Genomic DNA, 26,688 nt, shown 5'->3' with positions numbered 1-26,688 from the left:
CCCTGGCGCTGGGAGCTTGTGGCTGCTTACCACGCTTACCACGTTCAGGAACTTTTCAACATAACATATGGGAGACAGCCTGGAATGCTTTCTGTGGCATTTCTTCTTTGAAAGAGGACAGTGGGGAAGAGATGGGAATGAAAGGGTTCATGTCTGCAGCCGCCCCGGGCTGCCCGCTTCCTGTCGCCAGCTGGGGAGACTGACCCCGCGGAGCCTCTCCACGCCAGTCCCCGCATCCCCACCAACTCCAGCTCTGTGCTGGTTGACAGTCAGGCCCCGTTTAAACATGTGTTCTGGGAGTGATTATTATTACCTGAAAGATCTAAAGACTTACAAAAGATCAGAGAATGTTCTCTATTCCCAGACACCCTTAACGAGGACCTGCCCTGGGCCAAAAGCTTTGTGTCGGCAGCAAATAACATCTGGGTGTTCGACACCATCAGGCAGTGATGCCCCGTCTTGTCACAATCGGAAAGGTGTGGTCCTTTCCTAAGTCAGGAGAGACTTTTTTTTTTTTTTTTTTTAACTCATTCTAGCCAAGCCAACAGCTGTGAAATCTGGAATCTCTCATTTCTGTCCAAAGATGAGGGTCTCTCTTTGTAAGGCTGGATTAACAAAACGGGCCCAGACTGCTTCGGGCAGGCTTCTCACTCGTGTATTTGCAAATGAGAAGAGAATTGGCAAGCAGGGTTCCAATTTGCTCTGCCAATCATCCTAGATTTTCTCTTTGCATTTCCTATCGAGACAGACAGATTTTAAATGGTTGAGCAACTTTTGGCTCAATGGCCTGCAACGTAACTGGTAGACCCCGGCGGATGGGGAAGCGATGCGCACAGCATCTCTGCTCCCGGGGCTCTGGGAGAAGGCCGGCAGGGGGCCAGGCCCATTCTGTCCACAGCCCTCAGTCAAGTACAACTCATTCAAATAATGGGTTGCTGAAGCAGAGTTCAACTGTGCTGACCCGCATGGGACGATGGCCGGAAAGGCTGTGACGGCCAAGGCCCAAAGCCCCTAGCTCTTGCTTCCCTTCTCCAGGGACAGTCTTATTTCTATGGCCACAGGCAATTTACGCAGCTTCTCTGTGTGTCTTGCCATTTGTAGAAAGGGGGATAGTCACAAGGCACTTCGTGGGCATAATCGGGAAGGCCATGGATTTTAAGACACTTCACAGGAATCGCTCTTTGTAAATTGTAGGTAAGTCACTACGGTGGAAGGTTGCCGTGTTGTGTTATTGCTGAATAAATGTTAAAGATCAGTAGAACCAAAGCGCGTAACGAGGTGCGCTGCCATTGCAAGAATTGCCAAGGGGACAAACTAACCCTGTCAGCTACCAAAAGGCAGTGCGAGGTTCTGTGAATCAGGAGTCAGAAAACATTTTAATGGTGCAGAATGGGGACCCCAGGTTCTGATCAGGTTCAGAATTGTGGGTTATTTAATAAATGGTATTGAGACAATCATTTATTTATTTTTTGGGAAAAAAAAAGATCCTAATTCATAATATTTGCAAAAATAATGTTCGGATAAGGAACTGAATGTTACAAAATCAATTCTAAAACTAATGAATAAAAATAAATGACCGATGGTTTCAGTTGCCAGGCGTGGAAAGGCCTCTCTCTTTCCGGTAGTATACAGTTATTTCTCTTTTAATGATGGGGAAACCAAGGCTTGAGGAGGTTAGGTGATTTTATTTCTGTTATTATTTTATTTTGTTTTGTTTTGTTTTATTTTATTTTATTTTATTTTATTTTATTTTATTTTATTTTATTTTTTTATCTTATTCCCATACAGTTAATATAGTGTTATATTAGTAGAAAGTCCTTCTTAAGCAAGAATCCAAAATAAAGAAATGGAAGATTGATTAATGACCACAAAATTTTTTGTTGTGGGGCACCTGGGTGGATCAGTTGTTTGAGCGTCTGCCTTCTGCTCAGGTCGCGATCTCGGGGGCCTGGGATTGAGTACTGTGTCGGGCTCCAGGCTTAGTGGGGAGTCTACTTCTCCTTCTCCCTTTGCCTTTCCCCACCCTGCCCCCAACTTGTGCTCACTCTCTCCCTCTGTCTCAAATAAATAAATAAATAAATAAATAAATAAATAAATAAATATTAAAAATTTTTGTTGCTTAAATTATTTCCACTAGACTTTCACTGATGTGTTCAATACACATGGAAGCATGCGCAGCCCTGTGACTCGCTCTGACCAGCAGATCTAAGGTGCACCCTGAGACCTGAGCGGCCCTGCTATCCTGCGTGTGGAGGGCTCTTGCTCATCGCTCCCCAGCAGGTTGTGAGGAACCCCAGTCACGGACAGGAGAACGGAGGGAGTGAGTGGCCAGCAGCCCGCGTCCACGCTGTGGAGTAGGGTCACTATCTTGACTCTTCCAGCATGGCCAAGGCTTGGTGCTGGGGGCCCTGCACAGAGGAGCCATCAACAGGAAATAAGATTCATACTCTCCTGTCTTAAGCCCTATGTTTTGAGGTGCTTTGTGGTTCAGCAACACGTAACAGGAACAGCCCCTTTCCTGCTGCCATGTAGAGCCAGAGCATGTGGATCATTTCTGGGTCTCTGTTCCACGGTCTGTGTCTCAAGGCTCCCGCCAATACCACACACTTATTTAGGGCTCTTGGCTTTAGCAGCATTTTGAAGTTTTCTCTATCGACTTCTTACCCAAATTATATTAGATCTACTCTTTTTGTATTTCCTGAGTGGAAAGTTATATCATCTACAAACAACTGGACTTATTTTTTACTCTCCCATCCTCATTGTTCCTTTCTTACAGAACAGGCCAGGATCTCTAGGACGATGTAGACAGGAGCAGAGCACCACCGCAGGTCCAGCTAATACCCACCTCCTCCTACAGATGCAGTACAAACAAAAAAATGGGGGAAAAAAAAAGGAAAAAAATTCCCTTGCAACGAGGTGAGATGACATAATATTTGTCTTTCTCAATCTGACTCACTCTGCTTGGCATCGTGCCCTCCAGGCCCATCCAGGCTGTCACCAGTGGTAAGATTTCTTTGTCTCTTCATGGCTGAGCACTGTTTCACTGAACACCCCCCCCCCCCCTTATCTGTGCATCCATCCATGGACACTTAGGTTGTTTCCATGTCTTGGCTACTGTGAATAATGCTGCAGTGAACATAGGGGTACAGATATTTTTTCTAATTAGTGTTTTCATTTCCTTTGAGTAAATAAATACCCAGTATCTCAATTGCTGGGTCATAGGGTAGCTCTATTTTTAACTTTTTGAGGAAACTCCATACTGTTCTCCAGGGTGGCCGCACCAGTTTGCATTCCCACCAACAGTGTAAGAGGTTTTTCCTTTCTCCACATCCTCGCCAACATTTGTTGTTTCCTGTGTTGTTAATTTTAGCCATTCTGACTGGTTTGAGGTGGTAACTCATTGTGGTTTTGATTTGCATTTCCCCAATGATCAGTTATATTGAGTGTCTTTTCATGTGTCCATTGGCCATCTGGATGTCTTCTTTGGAGAAATCTCTATCTCAGTCCTTTGCCCATTTTGTAATTGGGTTGGGTTTTTTTTTTTTTTTTTTCTATTGAGTTGTATGTGCTCTTTGTATTTTGGATATTAATCCCTTTTCAGATACGTGGTTTGCAAATACCTCTTCCTGTCCATAGGTTGTCTCTTTACTTAGTCGACTGTTTCCTTAGCTGTGCAGAAGCTTGTTTGTTCAGCCCAGTCCTGCTCATTCAGTTTTGATTCTGTTGCTTGTGCTGTAGGTATCACATCCAGACATCACCGCCAACACTTGCCAAGGAGCTTTATTCCTGTTTTCCTTCAGGAGTTTTAGGGTTTCCAGTCTTGAATCCATTTTAAGTATTTTTGTGAGTGGGGTAAGATATATGTCCAGTTTCGTTCTTTGACATGTGAATACGCAATCATCCCAGCACCATTTACTGAAAAGACTGTCTTCTCTCCATTGAGTATTCTCGGCTCCCTTGTCAAACGTGAGTTGACTGTAAAAGGCAGCTAACTTTTTAATAGAGCATTTTAGCTGTTATCACTTAGGATGAGATTCAGATGCATGTAGCAGAAAACCCACGTAACAGAGACAAACGTTTTTCTTTCACGTAAAATATATAAAGTGAAATACATGAATTACTTAAAATAAGTCTGGAGGTAAGCTGTCTGGAGTTGGTTTGTTACACCTCCCTTCCCCTGTTAGTTGGGACCCAGGCTTTTTTTGTCTGCTGCAAATTTCCTCATGGTTGCAAAATGGCAGTTGCAGTTGGGTCACCAAGTCTACATTCCGTCCCGCTGAGTCAGCCTTCCTTGGATGGCTTTCCTGGAAGCCCCACCCGCCAGCTTCTTACAGCTCAGAACCCTACTCAGGGCTGGGCACCATGTCACACAAGGCACCTCTCTGCTCCCAACCTACACAAGTTGTGTGACTCCAGGGAAGTTGAGGATGGCTCTTAGAGTCATGGTAATGGGTATGGGGGTGAGCTCTTGGCTTATGTGAGATACTGAGCCTCTCCTCTGCTTGTCCCATCTGCAGGGTCTCCCCTTTCTCTGCTGCCACCCCATGCCCACCGTCCTTGTGGATTCCACTTGGATCGCCCCACAGGAGAAGCTGGAGCCATGGCTGTGCTTGGTACTCACGCGTCATGGCCTGTGTCTCCACACTGTCTGGCTACTTGCCGGCCACACTGGCTCATTTGCCCTGGCACGTGGTGATGCATGAACCGGGACCCCACAGAACTCTGGGACAGTGTACTGTACCAACAGCCAGCGTCACCTGCTTGAAACAGTGCCACCCCTGCAATGCCGTGATGAGGCTGGACTTTGCCTGTCACCTGGGCGAAGGCAGAGGGAAGTAGGGGGCCCGGGTGGGGGACGGCCTGCTATGGGCAAATTGTGATTACGCTACTGGAGTCCTTTTTTTGGTTTTGCTTTGTTTTGTTCAAAACACTATAATTTAGACAGTCTACCTCTTTACTGATGACTATCCCACCAGGGTAATGACCATCTTTTGCTTAACAGAAGGATATTTTTGACTACAACGTATCTTCTGAGATGATTTTAATTGGGTGGAGATGACAAGGCTGTGTGTTTAAACACAGGTGCGGCAGGGAGAACCATGGCCCCCACCGGCCAACACCAGGATGAGCAAAATGGTATCTGCCGGAGAAGAAGCCGGGCAGAGCAAGGTGGTCAGGCCAGGGCCATGCCATTAACACACCCTGGTTGCCTCTTTCGAGAATATCTACTGTGTTTATGAGGTAAGTATGAAAAAGTGAAAGTTCTTCCCAAATCTCATCGCCTCATACTGACTACTGCTCGTTTGCTCGACACTTCAGAGATTTGTCAAGGCAGTTCTTGTAGGACAGTAGGCAGAAATCACTCTACAGAAATATGATCAATGACTTTTAAGATATGTCACTTAATATTCTGTATTACTTGTAATTAACCAAAGAAAATTAAAAGAAACAAAATACAAGTTGACATGTGTTCTTTTTTAAATAGGTGGTATTATTAGTTCCTAAAAACCTAAAAGATCAAAAGAATGGAGCTAAAACTTTGCAGTTAAGGTCAAGTTTCTTTTTTATTTATTTTTATTTTTTTATTTTTTAAAAAAAAATTTTATTGGGGATCCCTGGGTGGCTCAGCGATTTGGCGCCTGCCTTCGGGCCAGGGCGCGATCCTAGAGACCCGGGGTCCAGTCTTGCGTCGGGCTCTGGCATGGAGCCTGCTTCTCCCTCTGCCTCTGTCTCTGCCTCTCTCTGTGTGGGACTTGATCCCAGGACCCCAGGATCACACCCTGGGCCGAAGGCAGACGCTCAACCACTGAGCCACCCAGGCGTCCCAAGTTTCTTTCTTAAAATAGAAATATTAACAGGCTACTGATGTGCCTTTGCACATCTGCACGTCTGCCGCCACCCCCAGCTTCTGTGGGTGACTCCAGATTTGCAGACTTGTGTGATGTGCCGCCTGTGCTTTGTTCTGCACCCGCCACAGCCCCAGCATTCAGTTCTGGGCCTTTCTGTGTTCAAGGAGGTTCACCGACTCTATATTTCAACTTTCTCACTCTTAACTTTGAAAACACTTGTGATTCGATTTGGATGGCTAAATTTTTTATGTCAAATATTTCCTTCGAAACGGCTCATCCGTGCTCTGCTGGCCGAATTCTTTCATGGTTGAGAGGCTGTGTGATTCTGAGGTAGCCCGACCCAAGGGGACTATTCCAGAACCTTCTGGTACCTAGTGCTGCTGGGAGGGCGCAGACATCCGCCCTCCTGCCTGGACACAGACGAGGCACCGTTGGTCCTGGAAATCGTGACGTCCCTGTGGTGGGTCTCCGTGACCAGCGCCGTGACCGGGGTTTCCTGGAACAAGAGACAGTGTCCTTTTAATCTGCAGACTTGGTTTCCTCTTCACTTCAGGAAGACCTTGTCAGCCCCGTATACGTATTTCTTGTCTATTCATTCTTGGGTCTGTCTGGCTCCTCTCTGTATCTAGTTAAGTAGAACCACATGAAATTGCCAGTTTTGACCACTTCTAAATGTGCAAACATGACATTTTCTCATGTTCAACTGAACACTCTTTCTTGGTGTTGCTCATGTGCTGGTTCTCAGGCGCGAGCGTCTCAGACCGGCCGGGACCTGCTGTCTGCGTAGCCGGGGCTCGGCCGCGTTCACCCGGGTCCCCACGGCTTCAGGCTCGGGCCTCCCTTCCCCGGGGATGGATTATTGGCCTCCATCTGTTTCCACATCTCTGCAACTTTGCGTTTTATCCTGTTGTCTCTTTTCATCCTTGAATTCTCCGTGATTTCTTACTCTTTATTTTTAGCTATATTTCAAATGACTGATTATTATAACTTTTTTTTTCCTATTTCTTGAAATATGTTTTAAGAATATGTCCTCTGATTTCTCATACCAATTCCTTCTCCCTGCTTCTTTTTCTTCTTTTTTATTTAAAGATTTTATTTATTTATTCATGAGAGACACAGAAAGAGAGAGAGAGAGAGAGAGGCAGAGACACAGGCAGAGGGAGAAGCAGGGTCCATGCAGGGAGCCCGACGCGGGACTCGATCCCGGGTCTCCAGGACCACGCCCTGGGCTGAAGGCAGATGCTCAACCGCTGAACCACCCAGGCATCCCTCTTTATTCTTTATAGCTGGATGTGAAATAGTCACCATCCCTCCCTCCTCCCTTCCCCCTCCCTGCAGCCCTCCCTCTGTACCTTCCTTACCTTCCTCGGTCCATTCCTCATCCCTCTTCCCTCCACCCCGCCCTCCATCCCTTCCTCATCCCTCCTTCCTCCAACCCTCCCTCCATTCCCTCCTCATCTCCCGCTTCCTTCCATTCCTCCCTCCCTCCCTTCATGTGTGCAGCTCTCTCACAATCATCTCTGCACAAGCTGAGGCTTCTGGGGCCTGGTTTACTTGGAGGAAGCCCCTTGATGTAACTACATAATTTAAAATTTAAGATCATTTCTGTAATGTCAACTCCTAGGCTTCCTCTTTGGGGCACCTGGAACCCTAGGTGATCCCCTCGGCCCTCCCCACGTTGCTGCCCATCTGGATGCTCCTCCCTGGTGTGGCCTCAACCCCTCCAGAGGCAGATCTACTCTAGCCTCCCATGTCCCCGCATCTCCCCCGGGGTGGCTTCCCAATTCCGTAAGGCATCCTTGGCTCACTCCAGCCCCTGGTCTTGCACCCCAGGCCTGCGCACCACCTCTGGCCACCCAGGTGGAAACCTGCCTGGTCCCCCTTTCCCTCCACCCATATCCAGCCTGTTGGTAAATTCTGTTGACCTCACTTTCAAAATCCAAGTGATCCAGACCTGATACTTCTACCTTTTTTGCCTGATTCCAGCCACTGGAATGTCTGCCTCTCCCTCTCTGTGTCTCTCGTGAATAAATAAATAAAATCTTTAAAAAAAAAATTAGCAGCTTTCAGAGGTTTGGGTTCAAGGTGGCGATGGATGGGGTTTCTGGATTCACCTTTTCCAACAGGCACATAGGATCTAAACTAGCTATGGGACACTTTCCTCTGAATTCACCCCAAAGTAGTCAAGTGACTCCTCAAACTGCAGCCCTCCTGAGCCCCCCATGCCCTCCAGCTTTACCGACTGAGCCACATCTGCACCGGAGACCTTGTGCTTGTGTTGCAATCCTTGTCTGCTCTCCTGAGAGTGTAGACCCCGTGGGTGGGGGTTCTTCTATTTTGTTCACCGCAGTGCCTGGTGCATAGTAGACAGTAGGCACCGAATGAACTCACGAATACAAATGCAGGTGGTAAATCATGACGTAAAGAAACTCCAGATTTACAGAAAGAAGCCTGGGTTCCAACCTAAGGTCTCCCATTGATGTGACAGCTCTGTGACTTGAGCCTCTGATCTCCCCCGATAGCAGTGGCTGAGGTGACATGTGGCCTCAGAGCCCCTGCATGCACCAAGGGGTGACTCAGGCAGGGAAAATAAGCAGAAGTAGGGAGGTCCTTGCATAGTGAGTTACAAGAGAAGTGTCTGCACCCTCAACCCCCCCAGGGAGGGGAGAGCACCCACCTATGCCTGTCAGCTGGGAGCCTGCGTAGTGAGGAGGGCTGGTGGCCCCAAGCAGGTGGCCTCCCCTCTCCATGAACTCCCGTCTGTCCTGTGCCACAGCCACCCTCGCGTGCAATGAGTAACCGTGACCTTCTCAGCTGATTGTCCTGTAATGTCAGCTACTCTTCCCTTTCCTCACCTTTTCCTGAACTTGTGTGCAAGGATCGCGTTGGGCAGCCCAAGGGGGGCATCCCACTTGCAACAGTTTGCACTGAAAAGATTTAATTTCGAAATGTACTGAATAGACTTAATATTCCCTCTTTCGTTGGGAAATTTCAATGATCGTGACTCAGTGCACGTCACACAGTTGGCACGTTGAAAGCTGACTTTTCTGTTCGAGTTGGGCCACGTGGATTTTTCCAGCATGCAATCATGCCGTCACGCTGACAATTACAGGGGTTCAGAACAACACCCAAGTCCCCGGAAACCTGTCATCATACTGAAATTTACAACCAACTCTCTAGAATCCTACCTTTCCCCCTGGGTTTTATACAAGTTCCGAGTGGTGAGCACTTTATGACCTGACATGGGCCTTTAACAGCTTTTTCTCAAAATGTGGAGGGAAAGCCTCCTCATCTTCCATGGCAGCTGACTGCACGCCTCAAGTGCAGTGCAAGAAGGTGGTGGAGGCTGTGAGGAAAGCCCAAGCTTAGAAGCACTTGGGTGCAAAGGTCCTGGGGCAGCAGCGGGGGAGGCAGGTGAGGGTGCTAGTGTGTCAGCTTGGGAGTGTGGCCCCTTTCAGTGGTTCCAGCTCATTGGCGTGTGAACAGCTTGTATTGGGAGGAATCTCCAGTGCACATTTCCATCGTTCTGGCTGGACAGAGAATGGGACTGGAACACAAGGAGGCCAGGGCTGCTGAGCATAAGCCTCACCAGCAGAAAGCTGACAGGGACACTCAAAACCTCAGCCCTCACCTGATGCTGCCAGGACAGCAGGCTGGGCAGGGTTGCTCTGGGCTACCCATTCCCTGGGAATGGCCTTTCCACCCACCTGCCCCCTCAGGAATGGGCTCCTGACCCACCTGTTCCCCCCAAGAATGGCTTTTCCATCCACCTGTTCCCTCAGGAATGGCCTCCTAACTCACCTGTCCCCTCAGAAATGGTCTTCCCACCTACCTGTCCCCTCAGGAATGGCCTCCCCACCCACCTGTTCTCTGGGAACGGCCTCCTGACCTCTATGTTTCCTGAGAATGCCCTTCCCACGTGCTCAGGAAATGGCCATCCTGCTCAGTTCTGATGGCTTCCCAGCCAAATAGTGGCATAACCCATGGGCTGGTTCAGAGTTTTTCTTTTCTTTAATCCAAAGGACATTCTTTTTTAAAATAAATTTGTTGGGCACCCCAGGTGGCTCAGCAGTTTAGTGCTGTCTTCAACCCAGGGCATGATCCTGGAGACCTGGGATCAAGTCCCGTGTCCAGCTCCCTACGTGGGGCCTGCTTCTCCCTCTGCCTGTGTCTCTGCCTCTCTCTCTCTCTCTCTCTTTCTCTGTTTCTCTCATGAATAAATAAATACAATCTTTTAAAAAAATAAAACAAAGTTTGTGGTGGGACATTGGGTGGCTCAGTCATTTAAGCATCCAATTCTTGATTTCAGCTCAGGTCATGATCTTGGGGTCATGGAATGGAGCCTGGGTCAAGCTCCAAGCTCAGTCTGGAGTCTGTTAGGATTCTTGCTTCCTCTCCCTCTACTCCTCCCCAAGATTGCTCTCTCTGTCTTTCTCTCTCTCTCTAAAGAAATAAATTAAATCTTAGAAAAAAGAATGTTTATTTTTTGTCTAAAAAAGTAGTCATTGGTTAGTTCTGAGCTAGCCTATTAGGATATTGCAAGACTGTCCCAAGAGCATGATTTCAGAACAAATGGACAAAGGGATGGTCCTGCTGTATAGACTCAGTGGGTTTGAAGTCTGCTCCTATGTCCTTGTGTTTCCCGATCCCAGGACTGTGCCATGCTCTGCCTCTCCCCACACGGCTACTTCGTTTCCCTGAGAAACACATAAGGTGGTTTCTAGGTGTCCGAGGCCCTACTGGCCACTTGGAATATTGGACAGAATGGGACACGGTCGTGTCTCCTGGTCCCCATCCCCGGCCTCCACGCTATCCATGCCCCGTTGTACTCCTGTGAGTCCTGGGTCACCTCCCTGCGCCCTCCTACTAGGGCCCTCCATCTCATACCTCACTATCCTGGAGGATGACCTGGTTGCTGTCCCAGCTCCCAGACTTTTGGCCAAATTTCTCAACTTCTCCGAGACCTGCTTTCCTTCCTAATTCCTTCCTCCTTTTGTCTTTCTCTCCTCAAGTCTTAACATGAAAGTCAAGACAGACCCAGGGCAGTTCGGACATCAGGCAAAAACCAGTCCCCAGTGTGTAAAACAAGCAAGCCGTGTGTATGTCTTTTAACGAGGTTTCATATTAATAAACCTCACAGCAGAGAAAAGGCTCTTGGTGAGGCCTGGTGCCCCAATTTTTAATGAGCTGATATTGTCACCACATCTGTACCACTTGCCTGGCACCTGCTATCAGTTTCGCTTTTAGGTGACTGGACTTTTCATAGATGCCTGGTTTAGGTTCTCTGTGAGCTCCGAGGCTTTTATAACTGGGGCTGCAAAATATCCTGCCCCCGGTGATGCCCCTGCAGTGCTGAATACAGAGCGACACTCTCCGAGCCGCGGGGAGTTCTGGGGGCCTACCTCATGATGTTTGCACAGTTTTTTCCAGGTCAGGGCCTACAACATCAGAGTGACCAAAGCTAATCGCCCCACCCTCTCCCTTACTTCTCTCACTGATGCAAAGGGCCCTGGCTTTGGGGTCAGGATGACCTGGTTGCTGTCCCAGCTCCCAGACTTTTGGCCAAATTTCTCAACTTCTCCGAGACCTGCTTTCCTTCCTAATTCCTTCCTCCTTTTGTCTTTCTCTCCTCAAGTCTTAACATGAAAGTCAAGACAGACCCAGGGCAGTTCGGACATCAGGCAAAAACCCTGCCCTCCACTTCCTGACCCTGCAGGGCAGCAGGAAAAGCAAAGGCTTTTCTAGATCGCTGTGCACAAGTCAAGTGCCCTATTGCCTGGTCTGTTCCTGGAGCCACAAAAAGACGGCCCAGGAGAAGGTGAAGATATCGTTATCCTGGAAGGAAAGAGATGTCAAAGTGAAGTCCAGCCTGTGCTCTCCACGCCGTTAGCTGGGAGAGGGGCTACCTGGGCAGGATGCGGTGCTCCGGGTGGCCAGCAGCCTGGTGTGCTCCCCTAGTGTGCTCCCCTGGTTTGCTCCCTGGAGGAAGGGGGATTCTTGAGCCTGTGTTCCCCAATGCGTCACTGGTGACGGCCCAGATGTTTTAAGGTTTTGGTCATGTTTGAGTTGGGCTGTTCTGATGCTGAGCCCTGCTGTGCCCTGCTGTGCCCTGCTGGTGTGCCCTGCCGGTGTGGTGAGGGGCTCACGGGCATCTACGGGCCTGGTGCCCCCCCCACACCCACCCTCAGCACACCCATCGACAGGGAGCTCCTTCTCCAGGCCTTGGATCCGAGGCGGCCTCTGACTTGCTGTGGCCGTGGGGTGTGGGTGGCCTGAGCCTGAATATTCTCTCACGCTTGCCCATCCCTGTAGAGCCCTGTACCCGCACGGGGCACACCTGCTGGAGCCTGAGACCCCACATGCTGAGCCACGCCTGCCACTTGTTTTGGCTGGGGGCCGGTGCTCAGGGAGGCCACCCTGCCCTCTCGGCTGACCCCGAAACATGAACGTCCCCCCTGGTCCACACCCCAGAACTGCCCAGACAATGCCCAGATCCATGAGCAAAGCACATCTTGTGTCTTGCTGCTGAAGGTTTGTGGTTGCCTCTTGCGGTTGTCGTTGTGACAATAGATAAGCAATCTGGAAACAATACTGTCTGACGAGTACGCTCATTGCTAGAGTATCTGGAAGGTATAAAAATGTGCAAAGTGGAAAAAAAAATCACCCAAAAGCCCACTCGCTGTGCAGAGAAAACTGTCACGAACACCTCTATGCTCTGGACAGTTTTTGTAAGTGTATTTAGAGCAAAATTGAAAGCGAAAATCTGATAATTAACAACCATCCTCTGGAGCAACATTGTGATCTCTCTTGCTTTGGGACCTGGGAAGCTCCAGAGGACAATTTTGGCCCAACCTGAGGAACAGAGTAGAAAGTTGCTCAGATTGCTCTAGTGTGTGACTCTTCATTCTCCTGTTATCTCACCAGGGTGTTTGTTTCTTTCCCTTTTCTTTGATTTGACTCACTTTCTTTTTTCAAGATTTTATTTATTTATTCATGAGACACACACAGGGAGAGGCAGAGACAAAGGCAGAGGGAGAAGCAGGCTCCATATGCAGGAAGCCCGATGCGGGACTCGATCCCAGGACCCCAGGACCACGACCTGAACTGAAGGCAGATGCTCAACCACTGAGTCACTCAGGTGCCCTTCACCTTTTTATTTCATTTCATAACATGCATTTTATGTAAAGGTCGCCAACTAAAGTAAAGAAAACAAAGTTTTGCTCAAACAAACTGCAAAGGCTACAGAGCAGTGATGTGAAGACGCCACACCCAGGCCTGATCTCACACCCAGAAGTTCATTTTTGTTTCCTCCTTCGTATCTTGGTGTCATGAGTGTTCGTTGCATTTTGGCCAGGTCTCAGGTCTATGGTGAGCGCTGCCTGGTGGGGTGCAGCCAGCCAGTGATCCGGGTGGGGGGTGGGCTGAGACCACCAGCCAGCGTCCCCGAGGACGAGGTGGTCCACCTGCTGTGGGAGCGTGATGGAGTGGGGGTGAGTCTGTGTTCGCATGACGTGGTGGGAGCGCAATATAGGGGCTGAGCATGTGGCAGCCGGAGGCCAGGGCAGTGGGGTGTGGAGGGAGGGAGGGCCGGGGTGGCCGGAGCAGGGGCCACACACACACTCCTCCTTCCACCGACCACGCACGCACGGAGCCCATACTCTTCTGAACGGTGGGTAGTGGGTTCTCATGGGTCAGGATCCACACATGCCAAGCCTGCCTCATCCTGGCCCCGCCCCCGCTCTGGGCAGGTGACCCCCCGCCCTTAGCCACCGACTTTGGCCATGCTGGGGGGTGTCCTAGGACCACATGCGGCTTCGACATGATTTCTGTCGCTTTTAACTAAATTCTTAAAAAAAAAAAAAGAATTGTAGGTACAAGAACATAAGTTTTAGAAAGAATCCAAAGGGGGAGACTAAGACTTATACAAGCCTGTATTTACACAGGAATCACCTTTAACTGGCTTTGAGGTTGTAGGATCACAGCTTCCCTCCTTCGAGTGAAACCCCCTACAGGCTGCCTGGTTGTACCTGGGCGTTCAGTGCCGTGTGCAGACCCTAGGATGAGCTCACCTTGCCTTTCCTGGCGCACAATTTTTTTCTCCTTTGGAAAACTTACAGCACTTAGACTGTTTCCTTACCCCAGCCGGGGGGTTTGATGAGGTGTGATGCACCTGCTGCTGTTCCCAAATCGTCATCTCAACTCCACGGAGATAAGATCATACATGGGATATTTTCATAGGCCTAAGAACTATCATTTTGATGTGCTAATAGTTCTTAGGAAAGACATTTCAAACAGAGACACTGCAGTCTAAGCAGAGTCCTTTGGTTTTCTGTCCACGGGTGACGCAGAGCCAGGAGATGAGCCCCTCCTCTGGGCTCCCGCCGCGGTGAAGGTCAGGGCAAGGTTGAGCGGTTGACCCCCCAAGGCCCCACCTGGCTGTTGTGTACTTGATTTTACGGTTCCAGGAGGACGGGTAAGTGGATTTTAGCCATGAAAGGAAATAGGTGGTGCTTTCAGCTACAAGAAACAGAAACTCTGACTCAAACTGGCTTTAAAAGAAAAAAGGAAATGTATTACCTCACACACCAGGAAACGGGAAGTGCAGGGTGGGCGTGGACGTGGATGCCGTGAATCAGTGGTTTAACTGGGTTCCGCTCTTTCTCCAGGGCTGCTCTGCCCTGTTGTCAGACGCTGAGGCCAGCTAATCCTCCTCTGCGCCCAGCCCGGCTGTCCCGCCGCCGCCGCACCCACACCTTCCCCAGGGGAGGCACCTGCTGGCGCCCAGGGCCTTCGAGGTGGTTCCGAATCCAAAGCCCAGGGCGAGGCCTAGAGTCCCAGCTCCCCGAAGCCCCTGGGGGTTCGTGATGCACAGCAAGGTAGAGACCCCTGCCCTGTCTGCCCGGCCTACCTCCTGGCCTGGGAAGGAAACCCAGGAGGGCGAAGTTATGATGGGACAGGAGAGAAAGGGAACGAAATCTCAGCCGTGTCAGCAGGGGAGAAGCCGGCCGTGATTGTGGGGGGCAGATCGCTCCCACCCCCTCCGTGGTCCCAGCGTGGGGACCTGAGAGCAGGCTCCAGGGAGGCCAAAGAGCAGCGTTTCAGGAAGCAGGCCCTGGGAATCCAGCTGGTGCCCCGGGTGGGGGGTCTCCTGCCGTCTCCCCCCAAGGCCTCCAGGCTGCTTGTGCACGTGTGCATCCTGCAGAGCAGGGCCCCAGGGGGCTGCCCACCCCAGGCCACCTGCCCCGGCACAGTAGCGCCCTGCCCCCGCCCTGGAGGGGACGTGCCACCTGCCAGTGACACAGGGCCCGGTGACCTCAGGTGCTCAGGGCCCGGGCTTCCCCCACACCTGCCGGCGGCCCTCACAGGGGAAGCGGAGCATCCCAGTAACAGGTGCTGCTGGCGGTAGAGACAGGAAGGCGACTCCGTCCACACCGCGGGACGCTGCTGCGTGGCACTTCCGGAGGACGGTCCCCGGCAAGTCCCTGGAGTCCCACGTCCTTTGTCACCTACCCCAACTTCCCGCTCGTCCGCACTGGCTCTCTTGGACTCATTCCCTGGCTCCCAGGTGGCGGCTCCTGCCACTCACATCCTTCTTGGCTGCCGCCTGGCACGTCCCAGCACGTCTTACATCAACTCCAGGGAGCATCTGGCCAGGCGGTTGGGGAGTGTCCCGCAGGAGGTGTGTTTTAACGGGTCCCCTGCAGACCGCTCAATGCTCAGAGCCCGGTCCCGGATGCAGCCAGTCTCCAGAAACAGACCCAGCCTCGGTTCCCCGCTCAGCCCAGTGCAGACTGGCCCTGGGGCCTTGGGAAGCTTCCCAGTCTCAAATCTGTAATGTGGAAAAGGGGAAAATAGTCATTATCTGAAGGTAGCACAGTAGGCATGGATTTCGGTGGTGACTGCGATGTGCTTGGGCCATGCCAGTGCGCCCTGCAGGGCAGCGTCTCTTCCTCCTCTGGTGCAGGGCAGAGGCCCGGGAGGGCCCCGATCAGGGATCCTGCAGAGAGGCTGCGGGCATCAGAGGCTCCGTGGGGCCCAGTGCCCGAGCCTGCTGGAAATTAATGGCTATTAATCCTAAATGTGAGAAGAGAGAGGGACAGAGACAGAGAGGGAGACAGAGAGACAGAGAGAAAAGAAGACAGGGCATTTCTATAGCAAAGGCCCAGAGCAGAGGCCTGTCCGTCAGCAGACAGTGTCTGGGACTGCAGGACGGCCGCCCGAACACACCAACCCTTGTACCGACCGCTTATGACCATGGGGCCATCCCCTGTTGTTCACTCATTACACACACCTCCCCAGGGGCCACGGTGGATGTCCCGTAGGACTGCGGCAGGTGCAGAGAAGTTAAATGATCTCACTCGTTTTCTCTGTCATGGTCAAAACAACTTGTACATAAATACTATGAATAATCCAATCAGTTTTGGATTTCTGAGTGCTATTATATGAATAAAAATACCCTGTAGTGTACATTCAAAACGAATTCCTTCCCAACACAAAGAGAATTCTTTGCCAAGTGTGACTTTCACGGCCTACACTCCCTCTTCCCCACCAAGAAAGACCAAAAAAAAAAAAAAAAAAGAGAGAGAGAGAATAAAACAGGAAGCAAGCACTTGGCGCGGTTTCGCTGTGTCGCAGTGGAGGTAATCCTGAAGATTCTGGGTGGATAAACACACCAGCCAACACCCGAGGTGTCAGGGCAAATCCTTTCTTATTAAAAAGAACCACAGCAATTTAAAAACTCATATAAAGATAAATTTACATTAAAAAACCCTACCCTCAGTTTTTGGCTTTTTTTTCTCTCTGTACCATAAATACAGGCTAGTCAAAAAAAAAAAAAAAAAAAAAAGAAAGAAAAAAAAAAGAAACAATGAGTGAAAAGATGGGAAAATACAAATTTCCGTAACATCCACGGCCTGGCCCATGTCTGTTCTGAGAGCCACAGTCAGCGCCTGGAGAACCACCTTCTTGTTTTGCTTCTCCTTCTCCGTGCTTGACTGGAAACAGAGCCCATAAATGAATTCTCATGAAAATCGGATCATGTTATACAGGTGACTCAGTTCCCCCTCTTTCACCTAATGATATGTCTTGGACACTGTGCATGCAGCTGTGGGTCCGCAGCCCCCACCCCCACGGAAGGGTGCATGGCAGGCAGTGTCCAGGGGCTCCTAGGAAACAAAGGCTTTGCTCCGTCTGGTATGGTAGCCCCATCGGGGAGGCGTCTGCTCCCTACAGGCCCACCCTCCGAGGGCAGGGGACAAGTAACGCGAGAGGAGCGCGCTCTTCTACATACATACCTGGAGCACGAGGAGACCCTGCCAACCAAGACCTGAGGTGTCCTCTCTTCTTCCGTGTTTTGGGCAGCTTCCCAAGGCGCTGTTTGGACCACTTGAAATTAGAACTCAGACACCAATTCCCCAGCTTGCAAATCCAATCTGCTGCCCGTGGACCTGTGGCGAGGCCCTGCAAGTCCGCTTCCAGGTGATTCCTCCATGCACGGAGTCAAGAACACAGATTCCGACTCTGGGGTCCAGTGTCACGGGTGGGCGTGCTCCGTGTATTTTCCTCCTCCCTCACCTGTTAGGACTTAGCACGGCCATCTAGCTTTGGTATTTCTGCTCAGATTTAGTTTTCTTTTCTTGGAACGGTCGGGTTTTCTTTGTCACCCTTCCACGTTACGGTTCCGTACCTGCTCTTCGTGCTTACGCTAAGCGTCTTACCAAGGCTGCTCCACCCAACCAGACCTGAAATAGTATCCATCCCCTTCTGGAGAAGGCGAACGTGGGAGCACTTGTGCATCTGCCTCTGCAGCCCCTCCTCCTCGTGGCTGGTCTAGTTCCATATCGTTGTTATGTTTCTTGATTTTCACCGTCAACGACTACATTAGTCGCTGCTTGTGCACATCTCGTTGTTCATCATTCTTACCAAACCCCATTATCCCTTCTGGTTTAATTCTCTCCTCCCTGGATGAAGGTCTCTGGTCATTTTAGAGGCAGTGACAGGTGGAGGGTTCTCAGTCTCTGGAAATGCCTTTCTCTCTCTTGCTGTTGAGTTGTAGTTCTCAGCACAGTTTCCTGAGAAATTTGGTGTCAATCGACTATCAGTTGAATTAGTGGAATTTTTGGTGGTAGTATGTCTCCTGTTGTTCTAATATTTGGTCTTTGACCTTGGTTTGTGACCCCGGGATCCTGAAACCCTTGTGAATTCCTAAAGGACAAGAACACTAGAAGCATCTCTTGTCAGGTAGTTCATGGCATTAACCTCTCCATCTGTACAGGATGAAAAGGCTAAGTTGCTGTCACCCAAGGATCCAACACCATTAGGACTGAAAGAACAACAGCCACAAGCACGTGCACACCTCAGTTAGCTGTCCCAGGTGAGCGCTCCAGAACTGCAGGTAACTCTGCTCCATGAAGTCGGCAAGCCAAGCAGGTGTACGGGGCGCCCCCACCTTCAGCGTGTGACTTCTGGGGGCGGGGGTAGGGCCCGAGTGCAGGTAGAGAGCTTCCCTCTCAGGACCCACTACGGTAGGTGCATCATGGGTCTTGTGCTCCATGGGGAGCCTACTGAGGCAGAAGGAGGAAAGGATTTGCCAGCCGTCTCTCACGTCTCCTAAAATGGAACTCCCTTTATGTTGTCTAGGCTTTCACACAGACCTGGTGAGTGTCTGGAACCTTCTGGTCAGCCCTTATCACCTTCTTGGTGCTGGTGCTACAGGTTCCAGCTTGGGGTCCCCTATCTTGAGAAAGAAAAAGGAAAGGATGAAAGGCAATGGATGATTATCTTTAAGGAAAATCAAAGAGCAGAGGAGAGAAGTGGATTCTGGGTTTTCATTCAGGCTTCACGGGGCTACGGGAACACTGTGCCAATGTTTAAGGACGCCGTTGAGCGCTCTCATCCCCGGGGTCTGTGTCTGATGGAGCCACTCTGCTGCCCACGTGTCGAGGACCCAGGCAAGCAGGTGACATAGCTCACGTGGTCTTTCCCTCATTCCTCTGTGCCAGTCGTGTCTTTACCTTTGAGCATCTTTGGGACAAATCTGAAGCCATATGGCTTTTTGCTTTCCTTTCTCTTTTTTGTGCCCAGATTCTGTTTTATTTAAGAAGACCTTCTCTTTCCTGGACTGGGTTGTATTCCCCCATATTTCTCATGGTTTGTTATGAGTTTTTCCTCCTGTCTCTCTTCTCTCTCTGCCCCACACCCTGACCCCCAGGACATTTTATAGGATCCTGGCTGGATTGTCCGATTTGTAAGCTGTGCTTTGTGTCACTCTCTGTGGGGGTTTCTTGAGGTGAGGAGCTGGGTCATGGTGGTCCTTCTCCAAGGGCTTTCTGTGGGATCCCCTCAATCCACTGTTGGAGGGAGTGTGCCGGGGGCCCTCGCTGGGCTGACGTCTCCCTCTGTGCTGGAAGTCTGAGTTCCTCGAACCCCCACAGCTCACAGTTCTTTCTCGGGGTAGTTTGTATTTAGTGTCTCTTCCCGGGGGTCATTCTTGCCGGTTTCTGCGAGTGGACTTGGAGGTCCTTGTTTCTCAGTGCTTCCAAGGATTAGGGCGATAGTGCTTCAGGAAAGGCTTTATCGATTTAAGACAGTTTGATGACCTGATGTTGGAAGGCCATCCCAAAGATGTAAGATCCTAGAGAACACGCAAGCTCAGACATGGGGACGACAGTCCATATCTATGGATGAGGTCGTCTCTCTGTATCTGAGACTTATATTTAGAATAGTTTGGCATTCATGTCTTTATAAGGCTAAGAATATGAATTAATTTTGTTAAGATGATCTCACACCAAGTGTACGTGTGGTATTTTAAGCTTGACCTTTGGCCTTTAGAGACCTTGGCAGCAAACCCAATGCAAGAAAATAAAGATGCTCCCATCTGACACTTCATTCAGATGACGGCCCGGCTTAGTGCACACGGCAGTCTCGAGGGCACACCGTGACACTGCAAACGGCAGACAGTCTATTTTGGGTCTTGAAATATATTCCTGGATGGCGCAGATGGCCTCTGCTGTTGCAGACTGCCGTGCACGGTGGGGAGGCCCCAGAGTGCGCGCTGGGATGAGACAAGGCGCTAACAGAGGCTGGGAAGCAAGCCTGACTCGGAGCAGACAAGCCATTTACCACCTAACAAGACACATCAAGAAGTGTCGGGTGGGGAGCCAGGAAACAGAGCACTCGAAGAGGCATCCCCCTCTGTCTCCTCTCTGCCGAACAAAATACCTTCAAAAGTCAATAGCAAGGGATTTCCCCTTTGAAACTCTTATTCACTATTGACCCAGGAAGTCTGGTGGGTGGTTTAGTGATCAATGAAAGTCGGGTTTGCAAAAACGTCCTCATCTGGTGACAGCAGCAATGAAGTCCCTAGATGATGCCAAACAGTCCGTAGCTGCATCCGTGAGATGCTTGTGCAAAGCTGTCCCACTAACGGGGAAAACACTCCAGGTGCCCGATGATGACTTTTCCTGTTTTCTGACCTGTGGGGTCAGGAGCTGGGGCCTCACGTGACTGCACGTGGCTGAGGAGTTGTCAGGCACCAGGGCTGTGCCTCGACCCTTGGGGCCTCTGCAGTCTGGTGCCAGGTCTTGGGTATCTTCCACAGGAAGTGAGGCCCGGAGACTGACTTAGTTTCTATGCACATTGCCCAGAGACTCAGAAGGTAACACCACCTGTTTTTCACGATCGATGAGACATCGAGGGAGCAGCAGCTCCTTGCTCCCAGACTCTTGGCCTGAGCCCGTGGGATACCGCCTGGACTTGCCGTCTTACCTGTTGTGCGGTGTCGGGTCAGCTTGGGCTTGGTCGCAGCACTGTCTTCCTGGAGCCCAGTGGAAGCAGGATATAGAGGCCTGGCCTCCTTGCCCGTAAAATCTTCACAAGCGTGTCTAGGGTAATGGCTGGTGTCCTTCCTCATGGAGACGCCCAGGCTGCCCCCGTTGCCATGGAGATGGAGGCCGGTGCCTGACGAGAATGGCCCCACTCTACTGGGGACCATCAGCGTTCCTAGGGCTGCAGCCACCCTCGGGAGACAGAGGGGCTCCCTGGAGCTCTGGGTCAATGAGGAAACGCTCTTCCTGGAGATTGCTCCATAATTCTGATTTCTGCTTTTCAGGAGAAGGTCCCAGGATCAGAGCCTGAATGAAGGGAAAAGGAAGCTTTCAGGGAAACTCAGCCAAATATTAGGATAATTAGATGTGGGTGCGTAGCCTGTAGTGGCAGCGGTACCCATCAAGTGATGAGAGACAAATCCTAGAAGGTCGTGTCCAACAGGAAAGTGACAGACAGTCCCACTTCTCTGTTCTAAGTCCCATTTGCCTTCTATCATTCCTTTAGGCAGCCCTGTGGGAAGCACCTTATACAAGGTTCAGGGGATTGGAGAGACTCGTCCCTCATCCTCACAGAGCCCTACGTTGCTGACTACCTGCCAGGACGCCCACCGCCTGCTCACCTGGAGCCTCAGTGCTTCTTGATTGCAGCATCTCAAGACCCAAAGCCTCTTCGTTCTTTGTAGGACCCCAGTGGTGGCGTGGTCCGAGCGTCTGCATTTGACACCGTTCAGTGGACGTGCATTTCCAAGCTCAGCCACCACTCTGCCCAGTGCCGGGGAGAGAGGGAGCTGGGTGTCACTCGCAGATGGCCCACGGTGGCATGGAGCTCGGGCCGGGCACAGTCCTACTCCTGTGTAGGAGAGGAGAGTTTCACGGAGGCCACACTCCTGGCGTGGAACCCGTCCTTCCACCACGGGCTGTGGAAGCCAGGAGAGGAGACCCATCCTCCTCTGACAGCAAAGACTTGCCCACTGACATCACCAAGTGAGGGACCAACTGCCCATTTCGACGTTAAAAGAGCGTGCGGGGGTGCATGTGCCGTAGAGACACACAGACTCCCCCACTCAGATGTGAAGACCCGGGTCTTTATGTGGACACTGGAGAGGCAGGCACGTGCTGGGCTTGTGGGGGGGTCTCTTCCTTCTGGAAAGTCTCCACGTCCTGAGCAGGGTCTCTGCACGTGTGCATCTACCTGGCCATCACCCAAGGCTGGAAGCGGGAATCCAGGGGGCGGTGTGGCCTCTGGGCCACGTGGGCACACGTGACACACCGTTCGTTCCAGGCCGGCTCTCCAGACTGCTGATGTGATTTTCTGAATGTCTTCCTGGTTCTTCGAGTGCTCGGCAGCAATGACCTCATGCCCCATCTGCTGCTTTCTCCCGGCTCCCCTTCCTCCTCCTGGAAACCATGCTCTCATCTGCGGGGCACCTGCCGTGTGTGCCCCCCTCCTCCGTAGGAGGCCTCTGGCCGAGCCGGCAGCTTTCACAGTGGCCAGGCTGGCCCGAGAGGAGCAGAGCGCCACCCTGCCGCGGCCTCCCCACCGAGAGCCCGTGGTCCCCGTGGTCCTGCAGCGCACCCTCATTTGTCCTGCTCACTGAGGATGCTCGCTGCCTCTCATGTAATGGTGACACCCAGATCTCACGCCACTAAGACAAGAAGAGCTCTCCACGAGAGTCCAGCAGACCGGAGCAAAATGCTAACGAGGCAGGACGTTGGTGTCGTTTTAATTTCTCTTCGTCCGGGGTCAGTGGAGACTAGCGGCCTCTCCCTGCTCTCGTCCTGGGGAACACGGACAGCTGAGCCATCAGAGCTCACGTGTACACGCTGACACTCACATGTATGTGTACATACAAACACACTTGCACACAGGCACACACATGTGCACTCAGTGCACACCTGTGTTCACATGCCCTTGTGTATACATGCAAATACATGCACGGATACATAACACTCATGTATATGCACACAAACACATGTACACACTCGAACGCATGCACACTCATATGCACACATACACACACACATACACAACTCTGTAAGTTACTTCCCAGATCAGAGACTGAGACCTTTCCTGCTCCTGGAAGTAAGTGGAATGAAGCTACGTGGAGAGGGCCTCCCCTCTCTATGTCGTGTCTGATTGTCCTGCTGCCAAGGTCCCAAAGGTCTGATGCAGGGAGGGGGTGGGCGGCACCTGTGTGAGGCTGCTGTCCTCCTGGGTCCAGGGGTGGGACCAAGGCTGGAGGTCCCGCTGGCTTCCTGGGCGCCCCCCTCCCCCAGAGCCACACTTGGCTCTGGTGTGAGGGGCAGGTGTTGAGGGCTGGCCCACCACGGTAACACACGTTCCCTACCATAAACCCCGCACTGGCCGTTGGCCCTCTAAGATGTGGCTCCTGCCCTCAGGAAGGCATGATTCTTCCAGAGAGACCAGACAGAGGTCCCTGTCTCTCGGAGTCAGAGCAGGGGCAGCTGGACAGACTTCCAGGGAAAGGAGTTTCCTGAAGCTCCGGGCACCTCCACGGAGCCCGCGGCCCGTTCTTTCCCACCTCGTCCTGCTGAAGGGGAAGGAGGATTGTGGCCGGGGGGGAAGGCGACGAGGAATCTCCGTGCGAGGGCCACGCGTGCCGGGCGGTGCACCCTTCTGGAATACCCCGGGGGGCTGGAGAAAGCCGGGAAGGACGAAGAAGCTGCAGGGGGCAGCCTGGCACGCGGATGGGCAGGCGAAGCACGAAGCTACGTTTCCCGGGGAGGACGAGAGTCCCGTTTCAGACAAGAGCCAAAACGATGAAAAGTTCAGTAAATTTGTCAGATCCGCAGTGTGAGCGCAGTGGGACAGTCAGTGGACGGTCGGCAGGAAGGGCGCTGGCTCACCCCCTCCTAACACCTTCCCGTCCTCCTTGGGGGACGGCTGAGGGCCCGGGAACACCCTGGCTGGTGGAGCCTGGTCACTGTAGGCTCATGGGGTCCGCGTGGCCCCTCGAGGTCCACTGAGGCCAGCAGCCCACCATTCACGGTCATCACAGCTGCCCCTTCTGGTGGCGAGCCTGCACCTCGGTGAGAACCACTCCGCACCGCGTCCCCACGCTCCTGCTTAGCCACCCAGCGTGGGGTGAGGGCCTTGTGCTTCCTTTGTAAGATTTTCAGAGTATTATTTCCAGGTGTTTCTCCAGCTTCGGGTGTGGGTCTGTTTCCATCAGAGCTCTCCTGAACATGGGCAGGTGCATTCTCAGTTTCCAAATGGGACTTCCTTATTTCAGAGACACAAACGTGAGTGTTGCCGATTGTCCCGTTGCAGTAACAGCGTGGTTTAGTCGCAACAGGAGCAGATATTTGGGTTTATAGCCAGATTTGCTTCCACACACTTTAGAACCTGGGGCTGTGGGTAGCCCGGGTGGCTCAGCGGTTTAGCACCGCCTTCAGCCCAGGGCGTGATCCTGGACACCCCAGATCGAGTCCCACGTCGAGCTCCCTGCATGGAGCCTGCTTCTCCCTCTGCCTGTGTCTCTGTCTCTCTCTCTCTGTCTCTATCTCTCACGAATAAATAAATAAAATCTTAAAAAAAAAAAAAAAAGAACCTGGGGCTGTTCTTCACCTGCTGTGAGAATTGATCTTTCGGAGAAAGACAGGTGTCTGGTGGTGGTGGGACTGAGCTCGGTGGCCCCTGGCCCTCTCTGATCCCGGTTTCCCACACATTCAGCGGCGAGGTGACCATTCACCGCTTCTCCCATGGATTCTCTCTTGCCAACCACGAATGCTTCAAATGCATCAAGACTAGAGGACAAATTTATATCTCCAACTCAAGTCAGCTCGCATGAGTGGACACCCTGTCAGGATGGAGCGACCAGTGTGTACCCAGTGGGTTCCACTTTGGGCAAGTGTGGCTGTGGGGTCTGCTGAGCACTGTACATGCGACTCCCGGTTTCCCAGGCTCAGAAGCGTCCCGGAGCAGGAGATGCTCGCTGGCCGGGGCTGAAGGCAGGGCCTGCCGCAGGAGGAGCTTCTTGAGCCCGGGCGAGCGTGCCCAGTACCAGAGCCCCTCCTCCCTGCGGGTGGGATGCGGGGCGTGTGCGTGGTCCCTGCAGGACACACGTCCCACCCACGACGATGCCCAGAGGGAGGGCACAGTGCCGGGCGCTGAACTCACTTGCCTGGGAGAGTTGTCCTAGAAGGGAAAACCCACACGCCGCCGTGGTGGACCTTGACCTCCTGGCCAAACAAGAAACAAGGCTCTCTTGTCCTCACTCTCCAAGAAGCGGCCCCGCGAACACACCCCGATTGTGAGGTTGCTGCTGACCGATGCAAATCACTGCTGGCTCCAGACTGCAGCAGCCGAAGACAGGGCCTTCGGTTTGGCCGTTGCACGTGGGAGTGATGGACCTCGAGCGGCCCCGCCAGCGCACAGACTGGACCGCACCCCGAGTCCCCTCACCCCGACCTGGGGCAGCTCCTCAGACAGTAGCTCCAAGGGTGCTGAGCTCAGTACCAGTCAGAAGCACTTCATGGAATGATCACTAAGTATTTTGTGAATCAAGTCCGTATTTCCCATGTACTTATAACACGAAATCGTTAGGCATCATCTTTGTCCCGAACAGCTCTGGAGGCGCTTGGCAGATTTTGGCTTACATTTGTCATTGAAGGAGAATGATCACGGAGCATCTTAAGCGTGTGGCTCACGCCGTCATCCAGAAACAACAGGACGGCCGGGAAATGGTGGGGCGTTGGGTCTCCCTCGGGGTGCTGACAGGACCGCGCAGGGAGGAGGCGTTTGCCCTCTCTGAGCTGGAGCTGTGGGCGCCCCTGTGGTCCCCCCTCCCAGCCTCTGGGAGCCCCGCAGGCTGAATGGGCTGCTCAGCTCGGCCTGGCAGCCCGAGGGCGTGGGGCAAGGAGCCCCTCGGGGCCACGTCTGTGCCTTGCCCGTCTCTGGCTGAACCCGTGTGCACAGCACAGGCCCCCCAAACCCACCCCGGCCTCCCCAGGCCCGTGGGCTCCCTGTGGCTCAAGAGCCAGTACTTGAGCCTGAGCCCCGGCTTCCGTACTGTGGGGACACCAGTGCCCTTCCAAGTGCTCCTGAGGATTTATGTGTTTTAAGGGACTCAGGGGGGTTGTTGGGAACAGGAGGCTTGTGTTCCTAATCTGACCTCCAGCTTTGGTGGCTTTTGGGTCCCGGAGCCTGGGCCCACAGGTGTCACGTCCTTCTGCGTCACAGGGTGGGTGTTGCTCTGCCCCCTTCTCCCTGCAGGGAACCCCCCTCCCCCACACAGGGCCGGGTCTGCAGCAGGAGCCAGGATGCCAGAACCACCTCGGGTCCTCGGTTTACCTCACTTTCCGTACGCTGCCCTGCTCCCCGCCGTTCTGGCCCTGAGGTCCCTACCCCCTTCCCTGGAGCTCACCCCCTCTCTCCAGGCCTTGGCCCACCTCCCGGCCGTCACTTCCGGCTGCTGACTCAGTCTCCCCTGCAGCCACTGGGGCACTTGGTCCTGCATTCCTGCACAGAGCAGACTCCTTTGCTTCTCTCAAGGAGGCTCTTCCCAGACGGGCCCTGCCCATTGGTTTGTAAACCCCAGAAGTGCCCCCATGAAGGGGCCATGTTCCCTGAGCCGCACCGCCAGAAGCACGGAGATGGCTGAACCCTGAACTCCCAGCTTTGCCTCAGCACCCTCTCTGGTCCTGAGGCTCACCCCACGGAGCTCTGAACAAGCCCCGAACGCACAGTGATCTCTCCCTGCCCCTCCCGTCATGTAGGCTTCAGCTGCTGTGCTGTCAAACCAACAGGCAGGCCCGTCTCTCTCCCACCTGAGACCGTAACCCCGACCGTGACCTGACCTTGCCCTTGAGAGCTCACCCCGTGGGCCCCCAAGGCCCCTCCAGTACAGCCTGGCCTGGCTGCCGAGCTGGTTGTCATATTCCCAACCCGCTTTATCACATTAGGACATTTCTTTTTTGTAGGGTTTATTTATTTATTTTAGAGAAAGAGAGAAGAGAGGGAGGGCAGAGGGCGAGAGCATCCAGCAGATTCC

The 26,688-nt window shown here is 52.4% G+C and overlaps 1 long non-coding RNA gene across 1 annotated transcript; it reads right to left on the bottom strand.

Annotated features, from left to right (window-relative positions):
- Positions 1-12,983: 12,983 nt before the first annotated feature.
- On the bottom strand, positions 12,984-18,018 carry LOC111095986. The gene is made up of 2 exons (XR_005353099.1): positions 17,144-18,018; positions 12,984-15,678 (listed from the first exon to the last, which is right to left on the bottom strand). It is a non-coding gene; the product is annotated as an uncharacterized LOC111095986 (long non-coding RNA).
- Between the last annotated feature and the right edge of the window lie 8,670 nt (positions 18,019-26,688).

The sequence above is a fragment of the Canis lupus genome, chromosome 1 (genome assembly GCF_011100685.1).
Source record: "Canis lupus familiaris isolate Mischka breed German Shepherd chromosome 1, alternate assembly UU_Cfam_GSD_1.0, whole genome shotgun sequence".
In the NCBI taxonomy this organism is placed as follows: Eukaryota; Metazoa; Chordata; class Mammalia; order Carnivora; family Canidae; genus Canis; species Canis lupus.
Note: the sequence above shows the minus strand (reverse complement) of the source record. Positions and strands in the feature narration are given on the sequence as shown.